Source organism: Lonchura striata, chromosome Z, assembly GCF_046129695.1.
Source record: "Lonchura striata isolate bLonStr1 chromosome Z, bLonStr1.mat, whole genome shotgun sequence".
NCBI classification, from domain to species: domain Eukaryota; kingdom Metazoa; phylum Chordata; class Aves; order Passeriformes; family Estrildidae; genus Lonchura; species Lonchura striata.
In genome coordinates, this window is record NC_134642.1 from 61,060,851 (window position 1) to 61,088,473 (window position 27,623).

At 40.1% G+C, this 27,623-nt stretch overlaps 1 protein-coding gene across 2 annotated transcripts in view; it reads left to right on the forward strand.

Annotated features, from left to right (window-relative positions):
- Positions 1–27,623, forward strand: part of LPAR1 (lysophosphatidic acid receptor 1) — a 67,678-nt gene that overhangs the window by 37,275 nt on the left and 2,780 nt on the right. The window lies entirely within an intron of this gene.

The following is a 27,623-nucleotide window of genomic DNA, read 5'->3' on the forward strand; positions in this document are numbered from 1 at the left end:
GGTGGTCCTAACAGTTCATAAATACAATTGCTAGGCAGTCCACAAAGCCCAAAACTTAGCCCCATTTTTCTCCTTGACATTATGGTTCCCATAGGTTTATGCTGTGACTTGAGCTTTCTATAACAAACGTGGCAGAATGGTGTCAGAGATTCAGTGTGAGTCACTGTGTCAACTCACTTTTTAGTTTCAGAATTTACATGTTGTACTCTGACCTAGTGATTTGCTTTTTAACCAGAATATGAATTGTGCAGTTAACAAACCTGTCAAACCATTGACAAGATGTATTCCTCCACATCCTGTTCCTCCCTTCAGGGAAAGAAGTTTTATGAGTTTTCCAAGATTGGTGAAACCTGTAGTCGTTGGTGAAATCTCTCCTGATCTCCTGGTGATTCAAAAATCTGTCCATTCCCATCTCCATGATTCTCATGGCAGAAAGCAAGATGAGGTTAAGAATACAAAGAAAATTTGGGTTTTGCAGTCCTCTTTTAGGAAACAGTTCTCAGTTTTCCATCCTGAAGACATTATTGTTTATACAGTATTTCCTATGAGGTGAAAAACTGGTTCAGATTTAACAAAAAAAAAAAAAAAAAAAAAAGGCAAAAGACTCCAAAAACAGCTACTACAAAAATTGGATGGAAAATAGTAGGCGCTTCTACCAATGCAATGTAGAGTTGTAGCAATAAACAGTCACTGAAAAAATAGCAAATGTCAGCTAATCCCAAGTATGTAAGGTACTAGAGGCATGTGTATGCAGCAGGAAGGATTCTTCTCCTGTGAGAAGAGGTCAGAGGGAAGATGTACAGGCCACTCACTGTGGCCACAACAGCAGTGGTGTACAGAGAACGTAAAGTGACCTTTTTTTCTCTAATAAGTATAATTTTTCAGGTATTGTTTTAAAAAGAGTGAAACAACTCCAGGGGGTAAGGGGCATTAGCTAAACTGAAGATGAATTCAGTATACCTGCACATATAGTTTAGTAATACCTCTGATTCCTCATAAAGGTGGGATTTTTCAGGACTGCATGTGGCACGTGTTCAAGCTTTCTTCAAAATTTAAACAGGATCTTATTTCTTGTTACTGCTGCACTTCATTCAGTGTTTTGCACACACTGTACTTAAGTATCTCTTCTAATCTGCATAAAATACCATTTACAGAAAAAGATAACTTATTATTTTATTAAATCTGTTCAAAGGAAACAAAAATGCTCGTAAGTTGTGACACTCTTTGTCATTTTTGCAACTCCCACCTTGGTATTATTTTGCAAAGGGTTTGGGTTTTGGTTGAGTTTGGTTTTTTCCCTAAGCAATGTGGTTTGTAGACGAAAGCAAGAGGAGGTCAGTCATAGGCCTGTAGTGTAAAGAAGCAGCAGCGCTTTCACCTCCTTACCACCTGGGAGGCACAGTTGCAAGATAAAGATGGTTGGGAAACACCTGTGAGTTTGTTGTGTAAATTCTTTTAATTTAATAAATAAATAAATAAATAATAGACTGAAGTCAAGAATTAGACTTTGAGGTAACCACAGAGACTTTGGGGGAGTTAAATATTTGTGCATCAAGGTGTTACCAGACTGCTATGTACACCATGAGAAATTTTCATTAGTTGCCATCAGCTGGGGAGTACCATCCCATATTGCTGAATTTGCACTTCAGGTGAGGATAGTTTTGTGATTGTAAAAAAGAAAAGCTAAGCATCACTTCAAAGCACTTCTGGGCAGCAGATATCTCAGATATCAGTAGGTATCTCTCAAGCAAACAGTGTGGTCAGCGTGTTGATCAGGCTGGTGTGGTGGTGCTCTATCACTGTTTGCAGTCTAGTTTTAAGTCTGGCTTAAAGTTTTCTTAAGCAGAAGACTTAATTTAAAGGGTCATACCTCCTGAGTGCCTTCTTGAAAAGATAGTGCTTCAAATTTATCTACTGGAGCTTGGGAAGGGCAGAAAAGGTGAGTGTGTTAGTCTGCATGGATCAATTTGCTGAACATTTATCTCATGTTATCTGGCTTTTTCTGCATCAGTGAACCTCAAAAACATGGAGGAAAAGAACCCTTGCCTTTCTTAATGATGCAGATTAGGATAATAATGCATTATTCAATACATTGGTTTGAGGCCGAAACCAACTTTTTGCAGGAAGTGAAGCTGGGAAGGAGATTAGTTTAATCTGAAGATGCCTCTCCCTCCTCTCTTTCCCCACAGTCAAGTGGGGAAGGGAACTGATTTGTGTCAGCCTACTTTACACAGGAGAAGACATTGCATTTTGGAGGAGAGGTAGGGTGTCCTGGGATTGAAATGAAAACAGAACTGGGGCTCTGGGTAAACCTGTGAGCATTGGCAGAGGGAGGCAAATCATTCCTCATTTTAGAATCTTTGTTAAAATGCTGCTCAGCCGTAAGTAACCCCACTGTGAATTGGGCGGCAATGAATTGTTCATTTGACTTTTAAACTTCCATAAACGGGTGTCCTGGAGTTGTCCTGCTGGCTGTAATCCCAGGCAAAGCCATGCTGCTGCTGCAAGCAGAAGAGCATCTTTTCCCCTGTCTGCATTCTCACTGTGTTTTGGGGGCAGGAGGGGGAGGCAATAGCACAAGAGCTTCTTGTTTGTTAGCTGCCTGACACAGCTGGCCCTCCTCATGCCTTGCTGCCTTGCTCCAAGAGGAGAAGAGCTGCCCCAAAGGGGTGCAGTCCTCCAGGCAGTGATGCTGTCAGCGTGTGCGGGGAGGGTGCCAGCTGCCTCTGACAAGAGGGTGATTGTGTGGGGAGGGCTCTGGCTGCTTGACGCACTGACTGGAGCGGTCAGGATCTGGCACACTGCGTCATCCCACAGAGCGGGTGGGATGCTGAATCCTAGGAACAAGTCAAAAGCAGAGAACAGATTTATTTTTTTTTTTCCATGCCCTCTTGTTTTTTTCCTCGAGTAGAATAGTTTAAACAGAAGGAAATGATTTCATAGCTGAGCCTTTTCTTTTAACAAGGCTGCTTTTGAGAGCTTTCAAAAGTAACAAGGAACATAAAGCTCTTTCTCTAAGCCATGCCTTTCCTTTGCATTGGAACTAAGGAAGGACTGATCTGTGTACTGCACACAGCCATAAAATCATGTCTGGTTTGGCTTGCAGCTCACTGACACTTTGCCTTTCACCACCACCATGTGTTCCCTTTAAATGAGCAATCAGGGAACAGGCAGAAACTGAGCAGATACATCAGCTGAAACTTGGCATCCTCTCTTCAGTTCTCCACTTTTTCTCATGTTACATTTAAAGAAAAAGCTAAACTGCTTTTTTTGCTGGGGATCATAGTTAGACTCTGAAAGTATTTGTCTGGGCTGGTTGTACGTTTGGCCCAAAAATGGATGACAGTATCTAACTATTGTTTTAAGAAGTAGTGAAAGTACCAAATTAAGGATTTCAGAGGCCAGGTCTGGATAAACTAGCTCTGGTCTGGATTTCCTTGGCCTGGAATCAGTCATGAAAGGCTAGGGTCTTTCAGGTATTTTCAGGTGTATAACTATATTTGTAGAGAAGTACTGGCTTAGAATGTTACAGGTGGAAAGTTAGCCTGTATTTCTCTTGCCTAAATGCTGATTAAATAAATATCCGTCCTAATTTGTCACATCTCGTTTTTATGGTGTGGATAACTCTGCCACATACCTCCATATGCATCTTTGGTCATTCCTCTTTATTTAGAATTTAGACTGTGAGATTGTGATATTGAGGGTTTATAACTGAATTTCAAATAAGCACGATACCAACAACCCTTCTTATTTGTATTTTACTAATCTTGAAGATTAGCCCTCTATGTTGGGTGAGTTCTCAATGTTGTTTGGCCAAAATTAGGCATGCCTATTGAGCCAAGAACCACAGCTAGCCCCCAGGATGCAGGAAGACCAAACAATGAATTCAGAATTGTTTACACTTTTTGTTCCTGGGAAGTAAAAAGACACTTAGGACTTTCCTGCCTGTAGAATCATCCACTTTGTTTGCAGGAATGTGGTTTACTCTGACATATTGGGAAACTAATATGGGCACAGATAAAAAAGGTGAAGGTTCTCCTTGTATAAACTTTGAGTTTGTATAAATTTTGATTTAAAGGAGCCTCACTGTGTTTGAAGACAATTCTTTACTTATTATAATGAAGAAATAAATGTAAGAAAAACATCTGGAAGTTCAGTATAAACATCTGGAAGGGTAGAACTGCTCAGCAACAGCATTTTTCCTGTCCTCTCTGCAGCAGTTATGAGTTGCATGAGATTTATTTTTGTACTTTTGTAGCTTTTATTTCACATCTAGGTACCAAATAGGGTTGGAAAACAGCAAAAAACTGTTAATGCACAAGAGTGTTCATATATGCTCTAGCTACACTGTTGAAGCAAATAAAGTACATTATTGGTAACTAACTTTTCTGAATGGTTGTTTTGACATGCAGTCTGCACTTCACTCCCTTTTCCTTCTTGTGCAGTAAAAGCACTTGTTTATCAGAAGAATATAAAAAGACTATGAAATAATGCCACAGCCTGACTGACAGCACATGGTGTTTTGACAGAGGCATATCTTTATTTCCATATCCCTCATGCAGCATCAGTTAATTAACTGGAATGGTTTATCTTTGTTTGCCTTAATACTTAAACAATAGGAAATACATTTCATCAGTTACCAAGGCTGTGGTCCTGGGCTGAGATGAAGATGATAATGTCTAGATAGAGCTTGTTGATGGTATCACTCAAACTTTGACAGACCTTCTCTGCCCATGGAAGCATCAGCCCTCTTAGAACAATGCAGCTTGTAAGATGATCTTTTGGAGAAGACAGGGTTTAACTCTGAGCCCAGTGACTGTGAGACAACCTATTTGCCTCCTCCTTGAGGAGTCCTGCTGCCGTTGAAAGAGATGAGCTTTGCAGCATTTTTCCGAAGATGATTGAAATTGATGATGTTGTCTTAGCTTGGGGATATTCTTCCACCAGGTAGCAGTGGCCTCATGAGGAAAAGAGCAACATCCAGTCAGGTGTTTTTCCTTGTAATTATTGCATTTTCCATAGAGAGTTGGGCTGGGCAGTAACATCATGCTGTTCAGATGAGAGCAGCATTTTTCACAGCTTCTTGCCTGGAAGTAGTGCAGTGTGAAGCCATAAATACTGTGTTACCCTGTGGTCTGCACAGGGGGCCAGTTCAGAGTCACCAACCCTGCCTGACCCCCACATCACAGAAATGTCACTTGTGTGTTGATTTAATCCTGACAGAAAAACAGGGCAATAATCTCTGTACTTGGTGCAGGCAATACAAGTCTGAGCATCAATGACTTTCTGTTCTAGCACGCGGGTTGCAGTTATGTGTAGTCCCAGTGTTTTTAGATCAGTATATTTTAAATGTGCATAAACTGTGAATTTAACCCTGCAGTCAAGTAAACTGGGAAATTGTTGGTGATGACTGTAGCTTAAATGGAGAGCTCATAAATTTAAAGGATAAAATCTTGTTTCACAGTATGGAGAGCAAAGGTTTGTAAAATGCTTTCAGAGATGCAATGTGACAGCAGTACTTTCAAGCTGTATCACCAAGTGAAATCTTGATTAAAACTATTATTTATAGCACACAGTATCTATCCTTCTGGATTTTGGCTGACTTGGATTGCTCCCTCTGCTCCCTCTGCCTTAGGAGTAATTCTGATTGCTCCTCAAAAGCTTCCTTGTGGGAAAAATACAGTTTAGGGAGACAGTGGTTTCCAGGCCTTGCCATTTCCACTTATTGTGTATTATGTATTATCCTCTTGGTTTTGTAGTTGTATTTTTTTATTTCCCCTTAATTTTTAATTTCCCCTGCATCTTAATGACATTTTAGTATTGACTTGAGTAACAGCATGCTTATAGCTTATCAGTAGATGAAGGAGAATAAAAGTCTTCATAATTTTGCATATATTTGTTAGAAGGTTTAATTGTGAAATCATTTGATTTAATAACAAGAACTTTAACTTTTAGTCAGTGATTCATACAAGTGTACTAATATTTTTATGTTTGTAAATGTAAATATCTGTATTGTATTTTCTTAATAAATACAGCTTGATTGCTATATTAGACAGGTCTAGCACTGTTTTCTAACAGGAAGACAAATTTCCACAAAGAATTGTTAAAAATCAGTTCGGTTTGATTTTTCTGGTTAAAATAATGGAGGCATGAAAACTTGCCAAGGATATATGTACATTATTTATGTAGTTATGCAGTGATTGTAGTGTGTTTTAAAGTTAACACCCTTTGAAGGATTTTTCTTGATAGCTTGAAATATTTCATGCTGCTGGTAAAAGCAGTACTATGTGTGTTCTGTCTCAAAATATCAGTCACTGTTCATTTTTATTGTCATTTATAGTCCAGCAAATGAATTCTGGTGGATCTTCTTGAATTTTTTCTAGCAGTCCCAAACCAAATCTCTTCCAGTGAGAATGCTGAAAGGAAAAATAATAAGGAAGCACAGGATCTGGAAATGAGAGTGTGGTCAGTTTGTTTGGGTGGTAAACTTCATAAGTAGCTTTCTTTTCCAAAAGAAGCCCATGCAAGCTCCACTTGATGAAGCAGAAGATACTGATGCTTTGTATCCAGGCAACTCTCTCTGAACCCAGAGTATGTCTGGATGTGTAGAAAGTCTCATGCTAAATGTTTTATTTAATTTCTTCACTGACTCAGTTAATGTTATTGCATCCACAATTAAAGCTGATACATCTGTAGTAATTGTCTTTTCTCTAAAGTATTCCAGGTATCCCTACGGCATTCAATGCTTTGCGCTGGGGAATCCATTTAGAAGTTTTCTTCTTCTTTCTCCCTTCAGTTAAGAATCAGAATTATTTCTTTTCATTCAGAATCCTTTGAAAATGCACTTTGAGGACCTTCCATCATTTCCCAAGACAGGAATGTGGTTTTATTTTATTTTATTCTTGAGAGAGAAAAATGTCTCTAGTAAATACATTCCTTTAAGTATGATGAAAATGAGGCCTTGTTTAATAAAAGTCTTTTCCCCTGACTTCAGTATAATTTATTACCTTTTCAGGGAAAGAATAAATTTAAAGGGCAGATGAAAGCTCTCTTCATTTTTCCAGGAGTGGCCAGAAAGGGGTAAACTTTAAGTAGTTCTTACACTTCACCTTTTGATTAAAAAAAATTATAAACAAAATACTAATTCTTCTTGCTTGCATAGGTTTTGACTTTTTTCAAGAAGCTTCTAAATATTAATTACAATGGCAAAAATAGGTATATTTCTCAACAGGCCCTGAGAACTGATTTTTATTTTTCTTTAATTTAATAATAGGATTAAAAATCACACCTTGACCTTTAAAAGTAGAATTCAAGCTTTTCACTTGGATCCAGGTAAAATTAAAAAATGCTGACTTACTGCAAATCCACACCTAATCAAAATTAATTGGTAACCTATATTGCCCTGAGGTCAGACTCCACTTAACAGTGCTCCATCCATGAGTAAGTAATCATCAACCTCCACTTCTCCAAAACAATGTAGATGGGCATGTTTTGTGGGTCATTTGCTCTAAAACAGAGACCTTGGTTAACTTTGCTGAATACCCAGGGCAGAAATTGTTACCAAAAAGAAATTTTGAAAATCAGCATGTACAAGATGGCTTACAGTGAAATGCCACCACATGACCAAGTCCTGCTGATCTCTCAAAATTTGAGAATTTTGAATTTTTTGGAAGAGAAAATGGGAGTCCTTTCTTTAGAAGAGGCAACAATAGTGCTTTTTAAAAATGGCTACTCACACATAACATAACATTTTGGTCCTGTAGAAAGCACATAGTTGCATGGAGAATTAGTTTCTAAATGTTTTGCTTATTTTGTTAATTCCTTTTATGACTTTCCAGATTATATTTCTTGACCCCTCAGCTAAAACTGATACATTTTTGTCAACTTCTAAAGGAAAGCATTTGCAGTCTGAAGGTACAGGGTAAGGTCTAAGTCCACCCACTATTTTCACCTTTGTCTTTCCCATGTTTCAGCAAACACCACCCAAGTGCTAAATTTACAGCTAGACCTCAGCTTCAGAAATTATGTGAACAAAAACGCCAGATGTTAACTAGTCTCATGTAAAACTGCATTCAGTGATGCACTGAACTCTTGTTTGTTTCCACCAGTGCAAAGTAAGCACTGACAACAACAGACTGTTTTGTGCAAGAGAAGCAGTGAGTAATTTGGGCTTGTTTTCTCTGGGAAAATCCATGAAAACAGAAGAAAATAATTTTTAATATCAAATTATTTTTGACTTTATAATTTCAATGAAACTTTGGCTTTTAACATCAAATCACAGAGTTACTGCTGAAGGCAAAACTTGCTGAGACATTTGAGGTACAACAGCCAGTCAGTGCAGTGGGAAATGGTCAGCAGTGGTTGATAGCTTTCAGGCAGCAGCCATGGATCTGTCCTTCTAGCATAAGCATGAAAAGAATGTTCATCAAAAAGGCTTAGTTTCTGCATTTTGAAAAATAAAGGTATTTAGAATCTGAATGTGGAAGGAAAATATGATTCGGAGTTCTTCTGGTGGCAACAGAACACCTTCCTATTTTCATGTTTCATACTCATGGGGATGCTGTCACTGAGTTCATTGATGGACTACTTTTACTTTATTTTTTTCTTTCAAAGATATTTTTAGGGTTTTTTTCTTCCTTTTTTCTTTTTTCCCCAGCTTGTTTATTATAACTTTCTCTCAAACAACTTACACATTTTGATGCCCTTCTTTAAAGCTGGAAGCAGCAATTGCAGCAGAAGATCCCCATCCTTTCTGTAGTTCTAGTTCGGGAAAACATTGTGTCACACTTCTACTTTCCTCAGCATAAGAAAATGTCTCTGAAATTCATTTTCTTGTATCCATATGGAGAAATGCTGAGGTACTTAATTTCCATGCTCTGGTGTTATCCATCAGTCTGCGCTATTTAGTGATGTACCGGAGCAAAGGGAATTGCTCTAAGTGAAAATCCTTGATTTCCAAACCCACTAGCAAACAGGAGGGATTTGAACAGGGATTAGTGCTCTGAAGTTTGTGGATAGGGTGATGTAAAGTTTTGCAACTGGGGAAGTGAGAACTTGGTCTGTAAAATTACCCCAGACATCTCTGCCATGGGGGTGGCCATCTGCTGCTGTTAGGAGAGTATCCTCTTGTGTGTTGCAGAGGTCAGAGTAATTCCTTGATGTTGGCATTAAAAGTCTGTGAGGTTACTATAAAGAAAAAAAGTTGAGACATGTTTGAGAGCAGTGAGAGAGTAATTCTGTTGCATTTTTTTCGTGTTTGAGTAAGAGCTGTCTGCCTGGGTCTTTCTGTTTTAATAAACTACTTGGTATCTGATTACAAGTTTGTTAATGTAACCATAAATATGCAAGAACAGTTAAGATTTTTGAAATATCTTCCTTCATTAAAGAAGTAATCTCCTGAAGAAAAGGGAGGGGATTTAGCTGTTAAAAGGAAGAAAAGCTGCCAAGCTCTCCTGGATTCTGTACCTTCCTTGTTCTTCTAAAAGCAGTTTTAAGGGAACTGTTTCACATCTTCTGGTATTGATATAACCTTAGAAAGAACTTGTTCTGACATATGGCATTGATAATTCTCATCTTCTCTTGTTTTAAGTTGTTTTAAGGTGCTCATTTTTTACTTTTCTAGTAAAGCACAAGGAGTAATTTAGAGATGAATTTTCTAAGCAAAAGCTCAGTATACAGAGAGTAAAAAACTATTGTGTAAGACTATTTTCGTTTTGCAGAATGGTTGCTACTTTGTTCATAGATTAAAGTTGAAAATGTTGGGGGACATAGTTCTAAGGGTGCTGGGTGCCCAGGGATCACTGCTGGCAGTCTGCTTGCTGTCTGATACTCAGCCTTGTGAACACACCTGGCCTTCCAGATGCATTTTATATTTACCCTCCTTCAGCAAGGAGAGAGTAATATCAGAGTATGTTGTAGCATAACTTCTTTCCTATTGTAGTCACACACACATACACAAAGAAAAGGTAAAGTGAATGCATATTGGTTAATAGACTGTAATGCCCCTGTAAACCATAGGAACCGAAAATGGTCCTTCATTGAGGGTGATCTGCATCTGATCCTTGCCTATTTTGCCAGAGTTCTGCAAAAAATGAGTTGTGTGAGTTTCTGTCTTTCTAGTAGAAAAGCTTGGCTTGGTTCACTCTCTGGGAAGGAGGGATCAATTTCAGTAAGCAAACAAAGCAAAGGATTTAGTTTTAAATAAGTAATGTAGCATTCTTTGGAAAAACTTTCAGCCAATTGACCCATCAAATACCTGAGTGCTGTACTCACCATGTGTAGTCCTGTTATAAAGCAGAAGGCCTTCAGGTACACTGGCCTGGCACCAGCAAAGAGGGTGAGAGGTGTGGATTAAAGCCATATGCACTCCAGAAATACTAGCTTTTAAGCACATTCCAGAGAACACGTTACTGATTCCCTATGAGATTTTTCTTTTATTTTTTTTTTCTTTTTGATTCTTCACCCTCTTGCCTCCCCTTTCCCTCATTCCCATCTCTTCACTCTCTTTATTTATAACTTTCTCAGCATTGCCTTGTCCCAGTTTGGCTGGCAGGCAGGAGCACCATCTCTGACAGCCAGCTTAATTGCCAGTATAATTCATGGGAGCCTGAGTTGTCAAAGAGTATTCTGGGGCTTTCACAGCAGAGACCACCCTGTCCTGGAGTACTGGTGTCCCAGCTCACATGCCTCACTGAGCTGGATTGGGCTGCCAGACTGTCCTGGCTTGTGGCATGGCACAGAAAAGCAATTCCAGGCCTATTCCCAGAAAACAAATTGTAGCCACCTCCCTGCAAACCAGTATCATAGGCATAAATATCCCATATATATATATATTTACTCTTAGAAGAAAGAACAAACTTTTTTTTTCCTGAATTATTGGAACCAGGTTGTGAAATGGCAGGCCCATATATTCCATTTTAACCCTGCCAGTTCACCATTAGGCCTCTGATTGATTTATCTGTCTGATTGTAGGAGAGAAGTACCTTGGTGGGAGGAGTATTGAGTACTTTGCCTGCTGGGTAGGCATACATTTGCTTCCTAGCTTCCCTGACTATGCTGGGAAGTTTATTATTACAGTCTATTAACCAATATGCTGATCCAAGAAAGGGGGGGCACCAGGATGCAAAAGAGCCCGCTGTCTTTGGCCACTGGCCAGGCACAGATCAATTTACTATTGCTGCTGAGGTTTTGGGGGTCGAGGGGTTGGGTTTCTTTCCTTGGCTAGCTCCTTCTGCATCCATGGGAGCTCAGAGAAACCAACCAGGGCTGGGACACATCCTCTGGTTAAAGGTGCAGAGGCTATATGACTTTCCAGGGCTATAATATCTCCTCAGTGCTCTGGGAAACTCAATATCAAAAAGATTTTATATTTTATTTTATTTTATTTTATTTTATTTTATTTTATTTTATTTTATTTTATTTTATTTTATTTTATTTTATTTTATTTTATTTTATTTTATTTTATCGTTGTCTTGTACTTCCAGTTCCTAAGTCCAGGATTGATCAGCACTAATTCAAAAAGTAGATTGCATAGAAATAATTGTTGGTTAAGGTTTGATCCATAAGGAAATTGAACCTGTTTGAGTATTTGCCATTGGGAGAGACGTACATCCAGAGATGCAGCAATATTCTAGGATGCAGTGTATTCAACAGTGCCTCAAATTCCAAAATCTCCTGCATTTAAAATGAGCTGAGAGAGCTGGCCAAAGCACAAGTTCTGCATTTGTCTGTATAAACACACAGATTTCTCTGCAAGTACTGTTGAAATCTTATCAGAGACATGAACCAGGTTTCAAACCCGGCCTTGACCTTGACAGCAGTGATTAAATACATTAAAACCTTGACCACAAAGCATTCATAAGTATTTTACTCACTTCACTTTAAAACAATTCACCTTTCTCCCCAGAGTTTACAGTCTCCTGCATCCACAGACTACTAAGAATTACCCTTGATTCCTAGAGTACAGAATCTTGCAGAATGTCTCTTATGGGATGCCTTCATGGCATATTGCACTGTTGAGTGCGGATTTCCCCTGAAATAACAAAGAATATATTATACTTGCCAGAGGCTTTATTAGAGAAGCTTTACATCCTTTTCATTTGAAATTCAAGTTCGCTGCCTCTTTTTGCTGCAGTTGCTTTCAAACAGAAGAGATAAATCTCTAACAGATGCAGCAGTTTCACTGAGTGTTTTCCTCAGATGTATGCAAGAAAGAAGAAGATACAACAAATTAAAATGCCAGCACAAGCAGAAAGCTTCTAATACTGTTGTAAAGAGTTAAGTTGGATTTTTTTTAACAGGAAGTAGTGTTAGTACAGTGCAAAGGCCCTAGTATCCTGATATAATTGCCTTAAATATCTGCATGCATGCAATTTTGAAGGCAGCATTTTGCAGCAGTGTATTACGGTAGGGCTTCTCTGTGTGCTGACATCTGTGATAGTAAGAGATATTTGTTGCCCCATCTTGAAACACTACCCTGCACTTCCGTGACACAGACTGGCTGCTTTCAAAAAAAACAAGAGAAGTCCATATACTTAGAAGATGGGTAGTGTATTTTTTTGTTGTTGTTTAAATACCTCTATTTCTCACATCTCAGAAAAATTAAGCACAAAGTTTTTGGAAACACCAGGGATATTGCCAGCTTTTTAAAGACTTGTGAAAACAGTTGTTAAGCACTAGGTTTTGAAACTTGATGAAGCAACATGAGAGGTATCAGTAAGAGAAATATCTGGAAATATTGAATGGTTCAGTAGTTCAGTTACTGTATGAATTGTTCTTTAATTTAGATGGAGGACTTGTGTTCGAATATTTTCACCCTTTTTGATTAAAAGGTGTGTAGGCATATTGCAGTTTGTGTCCTTGGTATGAGGGTTTACCAGGAGACCCATTATTGCTGTGATCACAGCTGTCCTCTTCATGGCAGTGTCTTCTGGCTCCAGTACTTGCTTAGAGTTCAGAGCACTCAAGAGATGATAAAGACACTTCTATGGTGCTGCCATACTAAGAGTAAGTCAAACCTTTCTGACACATGAAGGGTAAAGATATTTAACAGGGAAATAAACGCCCTTGTGTTCCAGCTGGTCTTCAGATACCAAAGCTGGTGGCAGCTGGGCTTAGATTCTGGGTCATAGACAATTCCACACTAACAGAAATACAGAGGCAATGCAGCACTCTAAATCCAGCCATGTTCAATAAGCCCTACTCTTATAACAGACTTACAGGCAGAACAATACCACACAATGCACTGTAAGCCTAGTCATGCCCAGTGAAACCTCACAGCCAGAACAAAAACGTCTGATGGCATTCAGTAGCGCTCATGACCAGGTACAAAAATAGTATCATTTCATGAGCAACAGAGATGTGGGTTCTTCTTGGATTGCTCATGATCAATGCACTGAAAGCATGCTTGAATACTTAAAATACAAATAATACAGATGACAAAAATGCATTAAGTTGCAAGGTGAGTATATGTGCTAGATGTGTGATGACAATAAGCTATCTTTCTGAATTTCCATTTGTATAACCTTTAGTATAGCTGAGTCTGACCCAGTAGGTGTTCCTGTGGATGAGGAGCTGTGTACAGCCCACTGACTGTGCCTGGATACATTGAGAAAGGACAGCTAAGGATAAAGATGGAGAGGTGGCAAGTTACAAATGGCTCTCTTCTGCCACAAAATAACTCTTTGGATTGTCTCTTTCCATCTGGTGAACACATCTCAACACAACATTTCTCTGGAAAAGATTGATTTATTTTGTGTCCATAAACTTTTACATGTGTCTGTTGCAGTATTCTGCAATGCTCTTGCTGGCATTTCTACCTCTGTCTCTCCCTTTCCCTGTGCTCATATGGCAACCTGGTGGTCATCCACCTATATGGTCATCTCACTGCTTATCTCACCACTTATCTCCTGACAATTTATACTACAATCAGCAAACCAACTTATTTCTTTACTTATTGATGAGTTTGCTCTTGCCTGTGCACTGCACCATCTACTGTGAACATGTGAATTTTCAACTGAAAAAAGCTTGCATTGCAGCAACACCCAAGCTTAGACTTCACAGTTTTATATTATATAGCCACAACTGAACTGTGGGAGATCTCTGCATTCAGCCCTCTCCCATCAACTCTGAACTCCTGCACAAAGTAACCCTTATGGATATGGGAATTAGTCTGTCATGCAGAATAAGAAGGAAGAGATTAAGAACATCCAGGCTGGGGATCAGTTGCCCTTTTTGTTGGTTTTTTGTTTGTTTCTTTTATGAATGAAATGTATAGCTGTGTCTGCAGTAACATGCTGCCAAATATGGAACACATCAAAGCCAGTGAACAATCAAAAAGGTGGATTTCAACAGTTGCAATTTTAATCTGTAGGGACCTCCCCTGGCCCATAGAGAAAATAAGAGATCCAATTCCATCTGAGATAGTAACACTGTTTATTATTTACTAGAGCAAAACTCTCCTGTTTGCAGGAGGGTAAACGGGGTGCAGCAATACTGTTTCTTCCCATTCTCATTCATTCCCTTCCCCAGACATACACACCTCGGATTTTACAAAACCCCATGGTTCAGGTAGTGATGCAAGCTTCTCCAGCCATGGGTCAGGTGGGAGGAGAGTAGAGTTGACATAAAAGCCGTGTCAATAATGGGGCAGGGTGGCTGGATTGTAACTAGGCTGATATCTTGGGCAGTGGAGCATGAAACTTATCAACTCAAGAGACTCATATGGTATTCCAATGCTGAAGGGTTTGCAGAGTGCTCAGCCAGCTTCACACATGAGCTCCACAAAAAGTGGATTAAAGTAGCAGGGAGTGAAAACTGTCCTGCACAGACTTGCCCGACACCTGTAGCTTAGCCACTTCATTCTTAAAGGAATTCAAGGTGGTGAAACTTGAATGAGCCTTCTCTAATAAATGCAATTAAAAGACAAGAGGACAGACAACAAAAAATATAATTAATGAGTGCTTGTTTTTAGAAAAAAATGTACTGGAAATATTGTGAAAGCAACAAATTTGCAGTCAGTCAGTCTGTTCATAGCTACATATTTTCATGCTTAATGAGCATGATTACAATATCAGGGTTTGGATAGCATACAACAGCAAGAACACCAGTGACAGTAAAATCCTTGTGGTGTCACTGGATGCCTGAGGAAACTGAATTCTCATTATTTTGAAGGACAAATAAGATGCCTGAGGAAACTGAATTCTCATTATTTTGAAGGACAAATAAGTGGGCTTATCCCTTGTTGCTTGTTTCTCCTAGAAAACACCAGGGACAGAGAAATCTCTGCTGCTTTTCTCCCCTCATATCTTGCAGAACAGTTAGAGCCCAGCAGATAGAAAGCTTGCAGTGGTGGTTGGTTTAGCTCCTCATTATTTAAGGCACAGCTGTGATCAATCTCCAGGCTATAAAGTTTATAAGAAGGAGCTGGAAGCATGGGCTTTTCCTACAGCACTGAAAAGGCCCCTCTGCCTTTCATTTGTCCCTCATTTAGCTAGCCTGACTTTGGTGTGGCCGCTGCTCTGAACTCTGGAAAAATGAGGAGAAGCCAGCAAGTATCACCAGGAACTTCAAATGAAGTCCAGCAAAATCTGATCTGAGTTTGCCTCAGGGCTTTTTCTTCATGCATCTTCCCTACACACTGCTGCTGTGTTGGACCTTACCTCAGTGTTGCTTGAATATTCCATTGTTAAAACATTTTAAAAGAAAATAACGTCATCTCTGAGTGGTGCCCTTCAGTGCATTGCTGAAGAGTTAGGAGAGTTTTAATCTTTTCTGAAAAAGGAAAAAAGCTTTGTATTTCATTTAGAATAGAAGAGTACTTCTTAGAAGCAATTGATTTGCTGAACAGAAGGATTTTGCAAGCGATTTTCTTACAATGTACTAATTGCTTGTTTATCTCTTTTTTTTTTAAACCCAAAAATTCCTCACTGGAGGGCCTTTATGCCTGGAAGGTCTCATTTTATCTCATGCAGTTTCCTGTTTACTTTAGACACAAGCCTACAAGTATCTCGTAAAACAAAATAAAAAACCACAATCCTTGAGAAGTCTTTCAGATTCATATATCAGGATGTCTGTCCCAAAATAGTCTGACTTGAACTACTGTGCACAATGATGAACTAAAACATCAACATGAGCTAAAACTGATCCCACAGGTACTATTTTGGGGGGTGGAGGGGGGAGGTGTTGGAGGAGGAATACTCAGTGGAAGTGCTTTGATTAGTTAGCATTGCAATAAAACATATTTCCTTTGTCCCCAGGTTCTACTCCTGGGCATGTGCTTGTAATATTGAGCAGTGCTGGTGGGCACAGCCTTTCTGCTTGGTGTGGTGCATTATTTTTTTTTTAACATGGAACAATACAAAAGCTGGGAGTAGCAATTTAAGCAGGTGTCTTTTTTGATCCTCTCAAAATCCTCTTGGTCCTGTTTCACCCCCCTCTGCCACTCTGTCAGTTTACTGCTTCCTCAGCCCCTTAGGTGGGCTGCAGACATGTGCAGCTGCTGAATGTAATGCAAGTGGAAATGGCTTTTGTGGTTTGGTAGCAGTCTTGGTCCTTTGCTTCCTCTTCCATCAGGCAACAACAACTGATGTGCACTAATTTGGTTTTCCGTTTCACAATCCTGCATCCACTGTATTGTTTAAAGGAGGACACAATACAGTAGATAGCCTATGCATACTAAGACCTTCTTTTGAGGACTGATAACTTTGCCAAAATTTCTTGTGGGTTTCCACAGAGCCTGGAGGAGTCTTTTATTTTCCTTTCAGCTAGCTTTCAATGCAGCCGTAGGGATTGCAACTGTTTGTTTTTGCAATTGCTTGTGGGAGTTACAGTGGAGTTACAGTGTCTTTGATGGCTGACTCCCTGCTTGTATGCTGTCCCCTCCCTTGGAGCAGATATCCCATCCCTGCACCTAGAGCTTGTTCACACCTAGAGATAGGGCAGCATGCTCCACAGACATGCTTGGAGATGGCACAGGATCCCCAGAGGGGATCCCAGAGGGGATTAGACAGCTATAAGGGCCATCACATGAGACAGAACATATTAGGCTTGCTTTCTGGATGCTTCATCACAGTCTGCATGAAGTCTCAGGCATTCCGAGTGTGAAGCAAATACTTTCACAAGTAGTTTCTCTCTCAGCAGCCATGGTGTGATCTGCATTGTATGTCATTACCTGTCACATCTGATGGAACTGTTACTGGTGGTTATTTTTAAAAGTAGAGTTCTACTGTACATAATGGCAATCTGCTTTTTCACTAGATCAGCTTGGTCTGCATCTTAAAGAGTTGTTTAAACTGTCTTTTCTGTTTTGAAAAATTCTAGACTGTTTAATTTTCAGCTGGCAAATATTTTACTTTGGATGGATAAATCCCTCATTGCTTGAGGATTGAAGTCTGTGGCAAGCAGAGAGTGCTAAAAGGGGAGAGTTTTCCTGCAGGAGCAGCACGTTCACTGGCAGATCCATGGGTAGTAGCCGCTGTATAAGCACAGCCACGAGCTCTGCCCTGGCAGCAGCATCTCTGTGTCACTGTGAGATACAAGTTGGCATTGCCCTTGGGCTGAAGACAGGTGACAGAAGAAAATTATTTCTGTTGTCTTTGACAGCTTCATTAGAGAGGCCAAGAGTTCAGTGGGAATTCTTGCTTGTGCCTAGCAGCAGAAAACCTAGGACAAAGCCAAGGAGCAAGCAAGGCATGCTGCAGAGAAAGCACCAGTGTTAACACCTCTGCTTTCCTTGCATGGTACATAGGGTCTGAATCTAAATTACCTTTGTCTGGTACTTCTCATGAACACCCCTGAAAGAGAGGAAAGTGGCTGGGAGTCAGCCCATTTTTGGAACAGACAGTTATTTCAGATTTCTGCTGGTATTCAATTGAGAGGATGGGAGTAAGGGAACTGAATGTTAAGAGGCTTAGCACCTTTTTTTTTTTTAACTTTATCATTGTTGTCCATTGTTATATATAGCCAAAACCTACAATCTTTTGTAGGGACACTGGAGCAAACTGCCTGCCAGAGGTCAAAGGAGTCACATTCTCAGAAATTTCGCAGATTGAGAAACCTTCAAAAAAGCATGATAGTGTGCTTTTTTGTGCTTTCAGAGGCTATTTATATGGCAATCTTTAAACTAAGCAACCAAGGATACAGTGCTAACACAGTCCAAGCACTACTCTGAGGTGCTTTTAGATGCCATACTTTTCTTAGCAGAGGTTACTTTTAGAACAGGAGAGCAGACTGCCAAAGGTAGAAGACTGTTCCTGTAAGCCAGTGGAAACAGGGATCTGTTCTGTAAGCCAAATCAAGCTCACTTAACCCAGAGCAGTTTTAGTGACTAATCCTCTAAATGGATGAGATGGGGCCCTCATTTGTAGTCATGAGGGTGTAGCTACATAGCCAGGGTTTTACACCAGTGTGTACTGCTGAGAGGAGCTAGCTGAAGATACACCTTTTTCTCCCCCAGATAATGCATGGCAATGTGATTCTTGATGATATGACTTGAAAGAGAGGCTAGATTCCTTTAGAGCTCTCATCTGTGTTTGCTTGAAAATTTTAAATCAATCTAGATTCTGATATGGTAAATTAGTTAAAAAAAAAAAAAATTACAGAGAAGCTGCCCCTGGAATCCATCAGCAGCAGTGAAACATTTCCAGTCCTGTTCACTGAATTTCTCATTTGAAGTATGAAAAATACTGTGTTACTGCACTGAAATTATATGCAGCAAGACAGCAAGTATCTTAATGGGGAATCCAGAGGAATCTGTGAGAGCCAAAAGGTAGCTGCATCCCTTTAAATATAGTCTCATTTTCACAGTGTGGAAATGCAGAATAAAACCTGTATTTTCTGCCCTAGATACCAGCCTCATCTAGATAATTTTTAACAGGTACATGTAGAATTAAGTACCAAAACCCAGAATTTATCCCTTCAATAATCTTTAAGTATATACTTGCCACAATCAAAACACAAGTGGTTCTTCACTCAGTGCTTCTCCTGTGATATGCAATGCCACATTTGTCTTCTCCCCTCTGTTTTAGCAGTGCCACTTGTAGGTGCCTCTCTGATGGTCTGATAGCCTGAATAATGTCTGAATTACCTTAACACTGCTTTGGTGCTGAGGTGTGCAGGCAACTCAGGTAATAGTTCTGTTCATGTTCAGTCTGTCCAAGGCTGCTTTTGTTTTAAGGCAGTAGTTTGATTTGTTATATTCTGGTGAGAATTAGAAAGGCCTTTCTAACTCGTCCAAAGGCAGGCAGATTTTTCCAAGCAGATTCATCCTAGAGTGGTATTCCCATATCCAAAGGGCTTACCCTGTTGTCCACTTCACTTTGGAGCTTGTGTTCTTCATTTTCTCAGAGAGGCACAGCTGCCAGCATGGATTCTGCTTCTTAAAACCATTTTCTGTGACTGATCTTAATACAATTTCCTCAAAGGATGTCTACCACAGCTTAACCAGATAGCTATAATCAGATAAATGCTAGCATGGCCATACAAATTAAAAGCACACACAGTTTTCTTGCAGTTGAGATAGAGCTGGTAACACTTATTAACACTTTCTCCTACTCAGAGTCTGGTATTAGCATGTTAAATAAAACAAATTTTATTCCTATTAAGGGAACCGACTAATAGGAATAATATTTTTTCTTCTAATATTATTCATTTAATCTTATGTAAGAATCAAGGCAGTCCTTTACATATTAAATTGCATCCATCCAGACTTCATCTGAAATCTTGTGTTGCAACTGGAGTTTATCCAAACATAATGCCAGTAACACTTAATGTCCTTAACAACAAAGGAAAATACAATTAAACAGTCTCACATAGCAAAGTTGTTTGATATCTGCTAAACACGCTGTATTGTTTGAGCCTGGTGTTCTGATTGTATAGCAGAATACTACAGAAGTTATATGGATTTCTGCAGGAAAAGTGGGCAGAACAAGTGGGCTTTTTCAATATGGCCATGAATTATTTTTTCTGTGATTGGAAACTGCAGCTGCTAAAAAAGCAGCAAAACACCCAAGTTCCAAACATACTAAACATACCTTGCAGAAGTAGGCAGAGTCCAGTCTGCAAGCCCTGCTTGTAGGGTGCCAAGCAGTCCTGCCCTTGCCTCACATGATGTCTTGCAGTGAGCCTTCACTTCTGCAGAGGCATCTTCATGTTTCAGGAGACCTGATGACCTCCAGCTGCCCCACATCTGGGACCTGAAAGCCTCACCCAGACCCTTCAGACAGAGTCTTCTTGCTGTTCAGGGGGACGTCTGTCCCCAACCTGAAGTCCCAAGTCATTCCTATGAGTAATCAGGGCCCCTAAAGAGAATCCTGAGTTTGGACTAGGGTATGTAAACAGGTTGTCCTGCAGCCAGAGACACAGTACCAGAAGCCTCTTATCAGCTGGGCTTACATGTTCATTTTCCAGCCAAGCTACCAACACTGATTTGGGACTGTAGAAGTATTTGTTTTGAAGTTAGAGCATAAAGACTTGTCTAGAACACCAGAAAATTGAAACAGACACCAAAATTTCCCCTGTGTTTCAGGTTTTTTGGCAACAGAGAAACTCCACAAGGACTAATGTTTGTCTTTACACAGAGATAAATAATCAGATTGCTTTGGCAACAGCCAAGCTTTTATTCAGATGTGAGTTTCACATATGTTTATGAATTTAGAAAACAGTCAGAATGCTGACCACTGCCATTTAATGACTTCCTGTTTTTGTCTAAAATGCTTTCTATAGATAAAAGCCTTATTTTCTCCCTTTGAAGAGGAACAGTGCACCATTTCTCTCCTGCAGTTACTAGATCAGGAGCAAATTCCATTTTTCTTGTTTTGAGGGATTCAGATGGGTACAGATAAGCTGAAACAGGATTAAGCTTTTACTTTTCTTTTTGGAATGCATTTTGCACATCCCTCTTCGCAAGTTGTTCTTTAAAACAATTACAAGTATGTTCTAAAAGAGGACTATTCAAACACCTTTAGTTTGCAGATGTCAATTGAGAAACCTTTCTGGTCTCCTCCATTTGCATTAGCACCAGAGTTCGCCTTCAGAGATGTCAGCTATGGAATATTTGAGGGTGGCTGGATCAGCTGGCCAAACACCAGTACACTCAATTGCAAGACTGCAAGCATCAGTGCAGACATCTGCAAGCATCAGGTGGGGAATTACATCAAGTGTTAACCTGGGGCTAGAGTTTGGCGAGCACCCATGAAATAAGCAGATCACTTCTGGTGGCTTGAATCTGGTTTCATTTTCTCTTCAGTTAATTTTATTTTGTTATTGGTCCTCCCTGGCCTTTTCTGTCTTTTTGCTGTTTCACACTGCCAAAGCTTTAGATGCTACAGCGATACAAAAGTGCTTGGAGAAGTATTGGAAACACATCAGGTGCCAGGCTCTGTGGAAGGATCACCTGGTGGTGTCCAAGTGGGAAGACATGCAGCAGATAGGGAAAGCCAAGCAGAAGGAAAGCCAAGAGTCCAAGTGTCAGCATTCTGCTCCAGCCTCCATCACATGCCAGAAAGCACTCGGAGCAGGAAGCACAAGGTGCTGCAGAGAGCAAGTTCACAAAGATTCCCATAGCTGTCACTTGGGAGTCTGGCTGAGGAGAAACCTATTCTTCATCGCCTCTGGTCTGGATTTGCAAAGTGAAACAGGAAGAGAAGATGAAAGGTGTTGACTCAGCCTGAGATAAGGGAAGGTACATCACTGTAGATGCAGCCCTACCGATCACAGGCATTTTGGGTCCACGTATCTCCATCACCATCTCTTCAGAGATGGTGGTCATGCAGCTAGTGATGCCAATGGAATTATCGGCTAATGGTTGTTGTCAGCTCCCTGTATAACACCCTAATAGGTCAGATGTTTCTTCAGTTGATCCTCTGTGTAGCAGGTATGGCACCAAAGTGTGTCTGGTTTGAAAGAAGATTGAGCTGAAGATTTCACCAAAATATTTGTGTGCTGACATGAGTACTGGAAGACAGCAGGTAAAGCAGAGGCCAGTCTTTAGCAAAGGAGTCTAGGTGCTAGCAGAAGTATCATTGGTAGTCAAGATGTTGTGTCCCCCTAGAAAGAGTTTTTTACTTTATTTTTTCTGAAATGAAAAAAGGTGACGAGGACATGAACAGACACACATGAAATACTAAATATTAAGGCCCAGAAAGAGGTGATGCTAACACATACAGGACTTCATTCTTTGGGGTCAAGGCTTGTTGCTCCTCCCAGCCAGAGCACAGTCAGAGCCTGAAGGCTGCTTTCATGTTAAGTCATTAACATGTTTTAAACCAGACAAATGTGTGAAGATGGAAGCAGATGGATTCCTCAGAAAAGGGATGGTTTGTTGACAAAGATAGCCATGCCTTAAGCACCAAAAAATTCTGTGCACCTTCAAAGGTGAAGACAGATGTTTGAAGCAGACGCATTCTGAATTCCTGCTGAGAAGAGGAAACACATTTTTGAACAAGATGTGATTTCTCTATTCCTACACAATCCAGCCATTATTTTGTACAAAGTCTGGCTAAACTTGCTAGCTGAAATTCCTAGAACAAGATTCAGCAAGAGGTTGGATTGTGCACATGCAGGTAACTGTGGAAAGGGTAGGAAATCAGGGATCTGATGCAATAATAGCGTAACCAGTTTATTCTAAAATGCCTTTACAAAACATGGGTACAGTAGACTGAAAAATCTCCTAAACCTGTCAGTTACAGAATTCATGTGGAGTTAAGATATTTGATAAAGCTGAGCATAGGGTTTTATCTAGAACTTGCACATTTAGAGCTGCTCAGCTCCTGGGAGACTAGAACATGGATCCCTAGGGAGGGGCATATATCGTGTTATGAAAGACAAGCTGCTGGCTTGTATCACCCAGCTCCTTTCATATGCTCTCTAGGTGGTATTCTCTCTTATGTGTTCACATCCTCTTGCTTCAAACCATCTGAGAGAAGTATATGTAAGATAGTGTTGCATGAATATTAATGTAGATTTTATTTACCTTTGCCCTGTTTCTCATTTCCTGTTTTACATTGCTATCCCATCTTTCCTTCTGGAGATATTTCCTTTTTCTTTCACACACAGTCTCACCAGATGAATGTTTGGCTTGAAACACAAAGGCACCCAAAGTGTTAAATCTCCCAGAGGCATGTCAAAGAAGGCAGCATTTTACAATCCTTCAAAAAACTGCAGGAGTGTGCTATGAACCTCTCACTCTGAGAATTCATACAGCTTCCTTAAATAAAGATACCTTGAGTAAATGAAGCTTCTGATAGCACCTTATTTAACCGGTACCCTGTAGGCAGCTCTTCCCCACCTGGGGTATTTTTCAAGGGCTTTCCTTCACTGTCGTCCTCCTCAAGTCTTTTGGAGTCTGTGGATGGAGAGGCAACTGTTTCACATATAAAGTTCTTCAGAATTTGTCAAATTTAGCACACAATTATTTAAATCTATTAATCTGATCCAAATGTGGTAGTCACATTTTATTTCTTCACATGAAAATTCCATGTGTTAAAACAAACATTGCCCCATGTTAATTATTTCCAGCAGAAAATGCATAAAACAAGAACAATGTTTTCATCCACCAAGACCTATTAGCTCTATTGTAATAGTGTTGTGTCAAAATTAGGAAAAATTAGGTCAGACTAGAATTAGAAGAATCACTCCTACACTCTGTATGTTTACAGCATGATAAATGCTCTTCATGATCTTTGGCATCTATAATCATTCATTTTAGATTTCATGCTGTCGTGTTTGTGTTGGGGGAAACAATGCATAACTGTAAATAGGCACTATTGCTTGCAGTATTTATCTCTGTTTGTGCTATGCACAAGATAATCCTCAGTGTGATAAGGAGGACTATTGATACAATTTGCAGATGGCTAGGGCATGAAGTGGTGTAGTTGTGTTGCAGCTGATGGGCTTGCACCTCAGCTAGTATAGCAGGTGGCTTCCCTGATGAGGATGTGAATTTATCAGAATGTGAAAAATGCCAGGCACTTCTGCAGCCCTTTTTGGCTATGGTTTTGTTAATTAAAACAAATCATTCTTCCAGAGCACTGCTTTTAGCCTGCACCAAGTGCAGAAGGACTCTTCTCTGTTGGTAGCTGTGATAACAGTGATAGCAGTGATGTTCAATGTCCTTTCCTCTCTCAGACACTGATGTCCCAGAGGAAGAGGGGGTGCAGCTGCCTGTCACAAGTACCACTCTGAGGGCAGGAGGGGATTTAGAGAGGACAGCAGATGGACTAGAATAGGAGAGCAGCAACAGCAGCAGATTATAAATGTTCCTGTAGTTAGCTGTTGTCTTTGATATGCTAGTTCCTTTTTCTATTCCTGTAATCTTAAAAAAACGGCAAACACAGGAGAGATTTTTTTTTCCCTTCTCTCACTCACTAAAAGAGGCCCTTTCAATATTTTTCCTCTCCACATAGACTGAGGAATTTGCAGGGTGAGTGTGAGCCCATGCCAGATATCAGGGTTAACACACAAGATGAATAGAAGAGAGCACATGAGAGGGACACAGTGTGGTTAAGGTAGAGAAAAAGGGTGTTTCAGAATAGGTGTGCATTAACAAGAGCTTCATCCCTCTGGAGCCTCTGAAGGACAGCAGTGTGTGACTTGGCAGAAGCAGAAGTGCTTCTTTTATTTTGCTCTTTTGAGTTAGAGGAAAACAAATGTTCACAGAATAAACACAGACATAGGCTCTCCAAGGCAAAAGACAAAAACCCCAAAAAATTTAAAAAAAAAAAAAAGAGTGCTGCTTAGGAAACACTTTGCCTGCTAACACAAGAAGATCCATGAGTAGCCATCCAGTCTGGTATCCTAGTAATGAGTCACTAGTTCATCAGTGTTTATTCTTATGTAGCTTATTTATTTTCTGCTGCCGGTTTTTGGAGTTGTTTTCTCTTTTGTTCTTGTACTCAGTGATTTTTGTGTGATTTATCATGGCTGGTTTCATATGTCTACTGCCTACAATAGTTTTTGCTCTCTTGCAATCAAACCTTGCTGTGAGGCTTTGTCTCATTTACCCAAGGGTTTCCAACATCCAGCTGCCATGGAAGCATAATCTGCACTGATGCACTAGACAAGGGTTCTAAACAGATGAGATGTAGTCATATCACGGACATTGGAAAGCCTCCAGTAGGCTTCTACCACAACTCTGCAAGACAGACAATGCACAAGGAGTTGGAGTTTCATTTCTTTTTGGGATGAGAGGTATCACACTTCAGCAAAAGATTAGGTTAGGTTATAAATGCTTTTTTATAACTCATTCCTGCTGTAAAACATGTTTCTCAGTCTGCAGGGACCCTTCAGTCTTGTAAGATGTGCTATTTCTCTGGTTCCTTCAAGCTTTCCTGTCTAATGGCTAGCCATTCACTTCTGATGGACATTCAGCCTGATGGGCATTTCTTCTTCACCCAGCCCTCTGTGGTCTGACCCTCAGAACAGACCTTGGCCATGCTCCATGGAAATGTTCCTTCTACTGCAGCTGAAGAGCTCATTTAGCTTCTTGCAGTGCCGTTGCCTTTCAAGGACTGTCAGGGCTGGAGGTAGTGTCCCAAGGTGCTCACTGTCCAGGGAGCAGTACTCTTCAACCACCCAAAGACATAAAGTCTGCACTTTTTTTCAAGTACACTGGGCTCTCCTAGTACTGTAGTATGACTTTGGCATTTCCACAAAGGTTCAAGTTACTGAATGCAACAGGTCTGTTTTGTATGTCATTGTAAATTAGGTTTGACCAAGTTTGTAAAATTATAAGATACCCCTGCAAATTACTAACAGTGTACTTTAGACTGCTCTGAGTTCTGATTCTGAGCAGAAAATCATCAATATTTTGGTGTATGCTTAGGGCTTTCCAGTATATGGCAGCAGGAAGCTTTTAGCTATCACTGTTTTATTTAATGTGTTATTTTTAGATCTTCGTTCTTGGTGAAGTCAATTCACAACAGATTTCTGGGAGGGGAAGAATTTAATCTCATTTCCAGCTTACTTCAACAAATATTCTAGTAAGAGGAAAAAAAAATAAATTAAATCATTGTTTTACTTGCGGAAAAAGAATTCCATGTTTAACAGATGAAGTTTCCTAAATCTGAAGTATTAAGAGCCTGACATTTATGTTTTCCTCTGTACCTAACTCAAACACATCCTTACTGTGAGTGATGCTTCTCAGTATTTTCCGGTGTACCTACAGTTAAATAAAAAGTGAGCAAAGCTGAGGCACTGTCACCATTTACAAGCATTTAATAAGCTGTCAGAGCCATTAGCATGGGGGGATGTTTTGCTAGGAGCAGAAGAGTAACAATTTGCATAGTGGTGACTTCCATCCAGAGCTGGGTGGGAAGGCAACTTTTGTTTTTATCATTTTTCAGTGTAACTTGAGCTGCACAGAGCAATTAGTTGGTTGCTCAACCACAGTCCAGTTTTTCTTGAGTGCAGCTAATCAAGCGTCGGCACGTAGGTTATCAGACCTGTCTGAGATACTGAAGAGCCTAGAGAGGCTCAGGAACTCCATCTGAGACAGGTGTTCAGTGCAGTGGATTTTTCTGGATGACTTTGGAGCTTTCTCAGGAGCAAATTCCTATCTGCCTCACCACAGAGCTTTTGGTTGCTGTTTCTAACATATTAAAAATTATGCTAACAGAATGTTCTGTTGGTTCTTAGTAACAGATTTAAAAAAAAAAAAAAAAAAAGGAAAATTGGAAGCCTTCAATTCCAGCTTTGAACAATACTATAAGAGCTTTCCTGCTAGCTCCATTGTTTCCACATTGGACTTTTCTGCTACAGGCCTGGTGAGGATGCTGTCATTGTCTTTTGTCCTTCAATGTAGATCCCATGACTTGCAGTGTTCCCATCTCTGATGTTGTTCTCCCAAGGCACCCTATAGTGAAGAAAATGCATGCTTAAACTAGAACAAAGTCAACATGCACAATTTCAACAGTGAGTGGTTGAATTTGAATTAATGACTTAGTTTCTGCAAAAAGCAGCTCAGCAGAGCTTTTCTGTGCAGGGGGCAGATTCTATCAGCATGGACAATACCGCAAATAAAGAGATTCTGTTTTCTACTCTTATGGCAACAGGTACAAGGAAAGGACAAAGGCCTGTAGTCCTACTCTTTTCTAGTACTGCTGAAATCCAAAAGAGGTACAAAAAGACAAAAGCTATGAAGTGGGTTCATGTGTTTGATGCCATCTCAGTGTGGGAGAGTTTCATCCCCATGCTGTCAAATTGCTGCCAGAGACCCTAACAAAATCATTTGGTGAAAGGGCTTGATGCTTTGACCTGGCAGCTGGCAATTCAGCCCCCAGCTTTTTTCCATTGGTGAGGTTTATTGGTCAGCAAAGCAATAGGCATTTAGAGGCACCGTTAGTTGCAAGCAAACTCAGTTTAGGGATGCTTTTTGATGTATAAAAAGCATGTGTGTGCAGTTGCCTGGTTGGTAACCAATGAATGTCACCTGGTATATATTGCAGGCTTGCAGACCCCTTTGGAAAATCTTCTATTTGATCTAGGTGGGTTTGTTGTCCAAACTGCACAGCTTAGAGTTGTCACTGCCCAAGCTGGAAATTGCTGGCACCTTCTTGGCAGGCTTGACAAAAAGTCTGTCTGGTGTGGGAACTGATTTAGGTGCTAGCACTGCAAGAGATCATCACTGT